The following is an 11,400-nucleotide window of genomic DNA, read 5'->3' as shown; positions in this document are numbered from 1 at the left end:
AAAAAGAAAAGGAAGTAAAGAAAAAGATTATGGAAAAGGTAGTAGAGAACAACGCGTTTAATCGAAGGCCACCCATGTTCAGTTGCATTCGTTTACGAAAGCGACAACAATGTTGTAAGCCAAAGATTGGTGGAGAAACTCAAGTTACCAACAAGCTTTCATCCAAATCAAGCAAGGATCAAATTCAATACATGACAATGTGTGAAAGAAGTATTATGTGATATTGCTCCCACGAACTGTTGCCATCTTCTTTTTAGATGGGCATGGCTTCATTTTAAAACGGTCAATCTTGATGAACGTTCCCTTTATTTGAGGCATGGGCGACATGAAATGAAGTTGAAATTTATGACACCAAGATAAGCCGAGAAGGATCAACATACGTTGAAGGAGAAAATAGAAAAAGAAGAAATATAAACTGCAGATGGCAGGGAAATTGAAGAAAAAGAAAAGGAAGTAAAGAAAAAGATTATGGAAAAGGTAGTAGAGAACAACGCGTTTAATCGAAGGCCACCCATGTTCAGTTGCATTCGTTTACGAAAGCGACAACAATGTTGTAAGCCAAAGATTGGTGGAGAAACTCAAGTTACCAACAAGCTTTCATCCAAATCAAGCAAGGATCAAATTCAATACATGACAATGTGTGAAAGAAGTATTATGTGATATTGCTCCCACGAACTGTTGCCATCTTCTTTTTAGATGGGCATGGCTTCATTTTAAAACGGTCAATCTTGATGAACGTTCCCTTTATTTGAGGCATGGGCGACATGAAATGAAGTTGAAATTTATGACACCAAGATAAGCCGAGAAGGATCAACATACGTTGAAGGAGAAAATAGAAAAAGAAGAAATATAAACTGCAGATGGCAGGGAAATTGAAGAAAAAGAAAAGGAAGTAAAGAAAAAGATTATGGAAAAGGTAGTAGAGAACAACGCGTTTAATCGAAGGCCACCCATGTTCACTTGCATTCGTTTACGAAAGCGACAACAATGTTGTAAACCAAAGATTGGTGGAGAAACTCAAGTTACCAACAAGCTTTCATCCAAATCAAGCAAGGATCAAATTCAATACATGACAATGTGTGAAAGAAGTATTATGTGATATCGCTCCCACGAACTCTTGTCATCTTCTTTTGAGATGGGCATGGCTTCATTTTAAAACGGTCAATCTTGATGAAGGTTCCCTTTATTTGAGGCATGAGGGACATGAAATGAACTTGAAATTTATGACACCAAGACAAGCCAAGAAGGATAAACATACGTTGAAGGAGAAAATAGAAAAAGAAAGAATAGAAAAAGAAGAGATATAAACTGCAGAAGGAAGGGAAATTGAAGAAAATCAAAAGGAAGTAAAGAAAAAGATTATGGGAAAGGGAGTAGAGAACAACGCGTTTAATCGAAGGCCACCCATGTTCAGTTGCATTCGTTTATGAAAGCGACAACAATGTTGTAAGCCAAAGATTGGTGGAGAAACTCAAGTTACCAACAAGCTTTCATCCAAATCAAGCAAGGATCAAATTCAATACATGACAATGTGTGAAAGAAGTATTATGTGATATTGCTCCCACGAACTCTTGCCATCTTCTTTTCAGATGGGCATGGCTTCATTTTAAAACGCTCAATCTTGAAGAACGTTCCCTTTATTTGAGGCATGAGCGACATGAAATGAAGTTGAAATTTATGACACCAAGATAAGCCGAGAAGGATCAACATACGTTGAAGGAGAAAATAGAAAAAGAAGAAATATAAATTGCAGATGGCAGGGAAATTGAAGAAAAAGAAAAGGAAGTAAAGAAAAAGATTATGGAAAAGGTAGTAGAGAACAACGCGTTTAATCGAAGGCCACCCATGTTCAGTTGCATTCGTTTACGAAAGCGACAACAATGTTGTAAGCCAAAGATTGGTGGAGAAACTCAAGTTACCAACAAGCTTTCATCCAAATCAAGCAAGGATCAAATTCAATACATGACAATGTGTGAAAGAAGTATTACGTGATATTGCTCCCACGAACTCTTGCCATCTTCTTTTCAGATGGGCATGGCTTCATTTTAAAACGCTCAATCTTGAAGAACGTTCCCTTTATTTGAGGCATGAGTGACATGAAATGAAGTTGAAATTTATGACACCAAGATAAGCCGAGAAGGATCAACATACGTTGAAGGAGAAAATAGAAAAAGAAGAAATATAAACTGCAGATGGCAGGGAAATTGAAGAAAAAGAAAAGGAAGTAAAGAAAAAGATTATGGAAAAGGTAGTAGAGAACAACGCGTTTAATCGAAGGCCACCCATGTTCACTTGCATTCGTTTACGAAAGCGACAACAATGTTGTAAACCAAAGATTGGTGGAGAAACTCAAGTTACCAACAAGCTTTCATCCAAATCAAGCAAGGATCAAATTCAATACATGACAATGTGTGAAAGAAGTATTATGTGATATCGCTCCCACGAACTCTTGTCATCTTCTTTTGAGATGGGCATGGCTTCATTTTAAAACGCTCAATCTTGATGAAGGTTCCCTTTATTTGAGGCGTGAGGGACATGAAATGAAGTTGAAATTTATGACACCAAGATAAGCCGAGAAGGATCAACATACGTTGAAGGAGAAAATAGAAAAAGAAGAAATATAAACTGCAGATGGCAGGGAAATTGAAGAAAAAGAAAAGGAAGTAAAGAAAAAGATTATGGAAAAGGTAGTAGAGAACAACGCGTTTAATCGAAGGCCACCCATGTTCACTTGCATTCGTTTACGAAAGCGACAACAATGTTGTAAACCAAAGATTGGTGGAGAAACTCAAGTTACCAACAAGCTTTCATCCAAATCAAGCAAGGATCAAATTCAATACATGACAATGTGTGAAAGAAGTATTATGTGATATCGCTCCCACGAACTCTTGTCATCTTCTTTTGAGATGGGCATGGCTTCATTTTAAAACGGTCAATCTTGATGAAGGTTCCCTTTATTTGAGGCATGAGGGACATGAAATGAAGTTGAAATTTATGACACCAAGATAAGCCGAGAAGGATCAACATACGTTGAACGAGAAAATAGAAAAAGAAGAAATATAAACTGCAGATGGAAGGGAAATTGAAGAAAAAGAAAAGGAAGTAAAGAAAAAGATTATGGAAAAGGTAGTAGAGAACAACGCGTTTAATCGAAGGCCACCCATGTTCAGTTGCATTCGTTTATGAAAGCGACAACAATGTTGTAAGCCAAAGATTGGTGGAGAAACTCAAGTTACCAACAAGCTTTCATCCAAATCAAGCAAGGATCAAATTCAATACATGACAATGTGTGAAAGAAGTATTATGTGATATTGCTCCCACGAACTCTTGTCATCTTCTTTTGAGATGGGCATGGATTCATTTTAAAACGGTCAATCTTGATGAAGGTTCCCTTTATTTGAGGCATGAGGGACATGAAATGAACTTGAAATTTATGACACCAAGACAAGCCAAGAAGGATAAACATACGTTGAAGGAGAAAATAGAAAAAGAAAGAATAGAAAAAGAAGAGATATAAACTGCAGAAGGAAGGGAAATTGAAGAAAATCAAAAGGAAGTAAAGAAAAAGATTATGGGAAAGGGAGTAGAGAACAACGCGTTTAATCGAAGGCCACCCATGTTCAGTTGCATTCGTTTATGAAAGCGACAACAATGTTGTAAGCCAAAGATTGGTGGAGAAACTCAAGTTACCAACAAGCTTTCATCCAAATCAAGCAAGGATCAAATTCAATACATGACAATGTGTGAAAGAAGTATTATGTGATATTGCTCCCACGAACTCTTGCCATCTTCTTTTCAGATGGGCATGGCTTCATTTTAAAACGCTCAATCTTGAAGAACGTTCCCTTTATTTGAGGCATGAGCGACATGAAATGAAGTTGAAATTTATGACACCAAGATAAGCCGAGAAGGATCAACATACGTTGAAGGAGAAAATAGAAAAAGAAGAAATATAAACTGCAGATGGCAGGGAAATTGAAGAAAAAGAAAAGGAAGTAAAGAAAAAGATTATGGAAAAGGTAGTAGAGAACAACGCGTTTAATCGAAGGCCACCCATGTTCAGTTGCATTCGTTTACGAAAGCGACAACAATGTTGTAAGCCAAAGATTGGTGGAGAAACTCAAGTTACCAACAAGCTTTCATCCAAATCAAGCAAGGATCAAATTCAATACATGACAATGTGTGAAAGAAGTATTATGTGATATTGCTCCCACGAACTGTTGCCATCTTCTTTTTAGATGGGCATGGCTTCATTTTAAAACGGTCAATCTTGATGAACGTTCCCTTTATTTGAGGCATGGGCGACATGAAATGAAGTTGAAATTTATGACACCAAGATAAGCCGAGAAGGATCAACATACGTTGAAGGAGAAAATAGAAAAAGAAGAAATATAAACTGCAGATGGCAGGGAAATTGAAGAAAAAGAAAAGGAAGTAAAGAAAAAGATTATGGAAAAGGTAGTAGAGAACAACGCGTTTAATCGAAGGCCACCCATGTTCACTTGCATTCGTTTACGAAAGCGACAACAATGTTGTAAACCAAAGATTGGTGGAGAAACTCAAGTTACCAACAAGCTTTCATCCAAATCAAGCAAGGATCAAATTCAATACATGACAATGTGTGAAAGAAGTATTATGTGATATCGCTCCCACGAACTCTTGTCATCTTCTTTTGAGATGGGCATGGCTTCATTTTAAAACGGTCAATCTTGATGAAGGTTCCCTTTATTTGAGGCATGAGGGACATGAAATGAACTTGAAATTTATGACACCAAGACAAGCCAAGAAGGATAAACATACGTTGAAGGAGAAAATAGAAAAAGAAAGAATAGAAAAAGAAGAGATATAAACTGCAGAAGGAAGGGAAATTGAAGAAAATCAAAAGGAAGTAAAGAAAAAGATTATGGGAAAGGGAGTAGAGAACAACGCGTTTAATCGAAGGCCACCCATGTTCAGTTGCATTCGTTTATGAAAGCGACAACAATGTTGTAAGCCAAAGATTGGTGGAGAAACTCAAGTTACCAACAAGCTTTCATCCAAATCAAGCAAGGATCAAATTCAATACATGACAATGTGTGAAAGAAGTATTATGTGATATTGCTCCCACGAACTCTTGCCATCTTCTTTTCAGATGGGCATGGCTTCATTTTAAAACGCTCAATCTTGAAGAACGTTCCCTTTATTTGAGGCATGAGCGACATGAAATGAAGTTGAAATTTATGACACCAAGATAAGCCGAGAAGGATCAACATACGTTGAAGGAGAAAATAGAAAAAGAAGAAATATAAACTGCAGATGGCAGGGAAATTGAAGAAAAAGAAAAGGAAGTAAAGAAAAAGATTATGGAAAAGGTAGTAGAGAACAACGCGTTTAATCGAAGGCCACCCATGTTCAGTTGCATTCGTTTACGAAAGCGACAACAATGTTGTAAGCCAAAGATTGGTGGAGAAACTCAAGTTACCAACAAGCTTTCATCCAAATCAAGCAAGGATCAAATTCAATACATGACAATGTGTGAAAGAAGTATTATGTGATATTGCTCCCACGAACTCTTGCCATCTTCTTTTCAGATGGGCATGGCTTCATTTTAAAACGCTCAATCTTGAAGAACGTTCCCTTTATTTGAGGCATGAGCGACATGAAATGAAGTTGAAATTTATGACACCAAGATAAGCCGAGAAGGATCAACATACGTTGAAGGAGAAAATAGAAAAAGAAGAAATATAAACTGCAGATGGCAGGGAAATTGAAGAAAAAGGAAAGGAAGTAAAGAAAAAGATTATGGAAAAGGTAGTAGAGAACAACGCGTTTAATCGAAGGCCACCCATGTTCACTTGCATTCGTTTACGAAAGCGACAACAATGTTGTAAACCAAAGATTGGTGGAGAAACTCAAGTTACCAACAAGCTTTCATCCAAATCAAGCAAGGATCAAATTCAATACATGACAATGTGTGAAAGAAGTATTATGTGATATCGCTCCCACGAACTCTTGTCATCTTCTTTTGAGATGGGCATGGCTTCATTTTAAAACGGTCAATCTTGATGAAGGTTCCCTTTATTTGAGGCATGAGGGACATGAAATGAACTTGAAATTTATGACACCAAGACAAGCCAAGAAGGATAAACATACGTTGAAGGAGAAAATAGAAAAAGAAAGAATAGAAAAAGAAGAGATATAAACTGCAGAAGGAAGGGAAATTGAAGAAAATCAAAAGGAAGTAAAGAAAAAGATTATGGGAAAGGGAGTAGAGAACAACGCGTTTAATCGAAGGCCACCCATGTTCAGTTGCATTCGTTTATGAAAGCGACAACAATGTTGTAAGCCAAAGATTGGTGGGAAACTCAAGTTACCAACAAGCTTTCATCCAAATCAAGCAAGGATCAAATTCAATACATGACAATGTGTGAAAGAAGTATTATGTGATATTGCTCCCACGAACTCTTGCCATCTTCTTTTCAGATGGGCATGGCTTCATTTTAAAACGCTCAATCTTGAAGAACGTTCCCTTTATTTGAGGTATGAGCGACATGAAATGAAGTTGAAATTTATGACACCAAGATAAGCCGAGAAGGATCAACATACGTTGAAGGAGAAAATAGAAAAAGAAGAAATATAAACTGCAGATGGCAGGGAAATTGAAGAAAAAGAAAAGGAAGTAAAGAAAAAGATTATGGAAAAGGTAGTAGAGAACAACGCGTTTAATCGAAGGCCACCCATGTTCAGTTGCATTCGTTTACGAAAGCGACAACAATGTTGTAAGCCAAAGATTGGTGGAGAAACTCAAGTTACCAACAAGCTTTCATCCAAATCAAGCAAGGATCAAATTCAATACATGACAATGTGTGAAAGAAGTATTACGTGATATTGCTCCCACGAACTCTTGCCATCTTCTTTTCAGATGGGCATGGCTTCATTTTAAAACGCTCAATCTTGAAGAACGTTCCCTTTATTTGAGGCATGAGTGACACGAAATGAAGTTGAAATTTATGACACCAAGATAAGCCGAGAAGGATCAACATACGTTGAAGGAGAAAATAGAAAAAGAAGAAATATAAACTGCAGATGGCAGGGAAATTGAAGAAAAAGAAAAGGAAGTAAAGAAAAAGATTATGGAAAAGGTAGTAGAGAACAACGCGTTTAATCGAAGGCCACCCATGTTCACTTGCATTCGTTTACAAAAGCGACAACAATGTTGTAAACCAAAGATTGGTGGAGAAACTCAAGTTACCAACAAGCTTTCATCCAAATCAAGCAAGGATCAAATTCAATACATGACAATGTGTGAAAGAAGTATTATGTGATATTGCTCCCACGAACTCTTGCCATCTTCTTTTCAGATGGGCATGGCTTCATTTTAAAACGCTCAATCTTGAAGAACGTTCCCTTTATTTGAGGCATGAGCGACATGAAATGAAGTTGAAATTTATGACACCAAGATAAGCCGAGAAGGATCAACATACGTTGAAGGAGAAAATAGAAAAAGAAGAAATATAAACTGCAGATGGCAGGGAAATTGAAGAAAAAGAAAAGGAAGTAAAGAAAAAGATTATGGAAAAGGTAGTAGAGAACAACGCGTTTAATCGAAGGCCACCCATGTTCACTTGCATTCGTTTACGAAAGCGACAACAATGTTGTAAACCAAAGATTGGTGGAGAAACTCAAGTTACCAACAAGCTTTCATCCAAATCAAGCAAGGATCAAATTCAATACATGACAATGTGTGAAAGAAGTATTATGTGATATCGCTCCCACGAACTCTTGTCATCTTCTTTTGAGATGGGCATGGCTTCATTTTAAAACGGTCAATCTTGATGAAGGTTCCCTTTATTTGAGGCATGAGGGACATGAAATGAACTTGAAATTTATGACACCAAGACAAGCCAAGAAGGATAAACATACGTTGAAGGAGAAAATAGAAAAAGAAAGAATAGAAAAAGAAGAGATATAAACTGCAGAAGGAAGGGAAATTGAAGAAAATCAAAAGGAAGTAAAGAAAAAGATTATGGGAAAGGGAGTAGAGAACAACGCGTTTAATCGAAGGCCACCCATGTTCAGTTGCATTCGTTTATGAAAGCGACAACAATGTTGTAAGCCAAAGATTGGTGGAGAAACTCAAGTTACCAACAAGCTTTCATCCAAATCAAGCAAGGATCAAATTCAATACATGACAATGTGTGAAAGAAGTATTATGTGATATTGCTCCCACGAACTCTTGCCATCTTCTTTTCAGATGGGCATGGCTTCATTTTAAAACGCTCAATCTTGAAGAACGTTCCCTTTATTTGAGGTATGAGCGACATGAAATGAAGTTGAAATTTATGACACCAAGATAAGCCGAGAAGGATCAACATACGTTGAAGGAGAAAATAGAAAAAGAAGAAATATAAACTGCAGATGGCAGGGAAATTGAAGAAAAAGAAAAGGAAGTAAAGAAAAAGATTATGGAAAAGGTAGTAGAGAACAACGCGTTTAATCGAAGGCCACCCATGTTCAGTTGCATTCGTTTACGAAAGCGACAACAATGTTGTAAGCCAAAGATTGGTGGAGAAACTCAAGTTACCAACAAGCTTTCATCCAAATCAAGCAAGGATCAAATTCAATACATGACAATGTGTGAAAGAAGTATTACGTGATATTGCTCCCACGAACTCTTGCCATCTTCTTTTCAGATGGGCATGGCTTCATTTTAAAACGGTCAATCTTGATGAACGTTCCCTTTATTTGAGGCATGAGCGACATGAAATGAAGTTGAAATTTATGACACCAAGATAAGCCGAGAAGGATCAACATACGTTGAAGGAGAAAATAGAAAAAGAAGAAATATAAACTGCAGATGGAAGAGAAATTAAAGAAAAAGAAAAGGAAGTAAAGAAAAAGATTATGGAAAAGGTAGTAGAGAACAACGCGTTTAATCGAAGGCCACCCATGTTCAGTTGCATTCGTTTACGAAAGCGACAACAATTTTGTAAGCCAAAGATTGGTGGAGAAACTCAAGTTACCAACAAGCTTTCATCCAAATCAACCAAGGATCAAATTCAATACATGACAATGTGTGAAAGAAGTATTATGTGATATTGCTCCCACGAACTGTTGCCATCTTCTTTTCAGATGGGCATGGCTTCATTTTAAAACGGTCAATCTTGATGAACGTTCCCTTTATTTGAGGCATGGGCGACATGAAATGAAGTTGAAATTTATGACACCAAGATAAGCCGAGAAGGATCAACATACGTTGAAGGAGAAAATAGAAAAAGAAGAAATATAAACTGCAGATGGCAGGGAAATTGAAGAAAAAGAAAAGGAAGTAAAGAAAAAGATTATGGAAAAGGTAGTAGAGAACAACGCGTTTAATCGAAGGCCACCCATGTTCAGTTGCATTCGTTTACGAAAGCGACAACAATGTTGTTAGCCAAAGATTGGTGGAGAAACTCAAGTTACCAACAAGCTTTCATCCAAATCAAGCAAGGATCAAATTCAATACATGACAATGTGTGAAAGAAGTATTATGTGATATTGCTCCCACGAACTCTTGTCATCTTCTTTTGAGATGGGCATGGCTTCATTTTAAAGCGCTCAATCAGGATGAACATTCCCTTTATTTGAGGCATGAGGGACATGAAATGAAGTTGAAATTTATGACAGCAAGACAAGCCAAGAAGGATCAACATACGTTGAAGGAGAAAATAGAAAAAGAAAGAATAGAAAAAGAAGAAATATAAACTGTAGAAGGAAGGGAAATTGAAGAAAAAGACTATGGAAAAGGTAGTAGAGAACAACGCGTTTAATCGAAGGTCACCCATGTTTAGTTGCATTCGCTTACGAAAGCGACAACAATGTTGTAAGCCAAAGATTGGTGGAGAAACACAAGTTACCAACAAGCTTTCATCCAAATGAAGTAAAGATCAAATTCAGTACATGACAATGTGTGAAAAAAGTATTATGTGATATTGCTCCCACGAACTCTTGTCATCTTCTTTTGAGATGGGCATGGCTTCATTTTAAAGCGCTCAATCAGGATGAACATTCCCTTTATTTGAGGCATGAGGGACATGAAATGAAGTTGAAATTTATGACACCAAGACAAGCCAAGAAGGATCAACATACGTTGAAGGAGAAAATAGAAAAAGAAAGAATAGAAAAAGAAGAAATATAAACTGCAGAAGGAAGGGAAATTGAAGAAAAAGATTATGGAAAAGGTAGTAGAGAACAACGCGTTTAATCGAAGGCCACCCATGTTCAGTTGCATTCGTTTATGAAAGCGACAACAATGTTGTAAGCCAAAGATTGGTGGAGAAACTCAAGTTACCAACAAGCTTTCATCCAAATCAAGCAAGGATCAAATTCAATACATGACAATGTGTGAAAGAAGTATTATGTGATATCACTCCCACGAACTCTTGTCGTCTTCTTTTGAGATGGGCATGGCTTCATTTTAAAACGGTCAATCTTGATGAAGGTTCCCTTTATTTGAGGCATGAGGGACATGAAATGAAGTTGAAATTTATGACACCAAGACAAGCCAAGAAGGATCAACATACGTTGAAGGAGAAAATAGAAAAAGAAAGAATAGAAAAAGAAGAAATATAAACTGCAGAAGGAAGGGAAATTGAAGAAAAAGAAAAGGAAGTAAAGAAAAAGATTATGGAAAAGGTAGTAGAGAACAAGGTGTTTAATCGAAGGCCACCTATGTTTAGTTGCATTCGTTTAAGAAAGCGACAACAATGTTGTGAGCCAAAGATTGTTGGAGAAACTCAAGTTACCAACAAGCTTTCATCCAAATCAAGAAAGGATCAAATTCAGTACTTGAGAATGTGTGAAAGAAGTATTATATGATATTGCTCCCACGAACTCTTGTCATCTTCTTTTGAGATGGGCATGGCTTCATTTTAAAACGATCAATCTTGATGAACGTTCCCTTTATTTGAGGCATGAGAGACATGAAATGAAGTTGAAATTTATGACACCAAGATAAGTCGAGAAGGATCAACATACGTTGAAGGAGAAAATAGAAAAAGAAAGAATAGAAAAAGAAGAAATATAAATTGCAGAGGGAAGGGAAATTGAAGAAAAAGAAAAGGAAGTAAAGAAAAAGATTATGGGAAAGGGAGTAGAGAACAACGCGTTTAATCGAAGGCCACCCATGTTCAGTTGCCTTCGTTTATGAAAGCGACAACAATGTTGTAAGCCAAAGATTGGTGGAGAAACTCAAGTTACCAACAAGCTTTCATCCGAATCAAGCAAAGATCAAATTCAATACATGACAATGTGTGAAAGAAGTATTATGTGATATCGCTCCCACGAACTCTTGTCGTCTTCTTTTGAGATGGGCATGGCTTCATTTTAAAACGGTGTAATTTGATGAACGTTCCCTTTATTTGAGGCATGAGGGACATGAAA

Source organism: Vigna unguiculata, chromosome 6 (genome assembly GCF_037176805.1).
Source record: "Vigna unguiculata cultivar grain cowpea cultivar isolate G323 ecotype 2 chromosome 6, ASM3717680v1, whole genome shotgun sequence".
Lineage (NCBI taxonomy): Eukaryota > Viridiplantae > Streptophyta > Magnoliopsida > Fabales > Fabaceae > Vigna > Vigna unguiculata.
The sequence above is the reverse complement of the archived record's forward strand: the minus strand, read 5'-3'. Positions refer to the sequence as shown.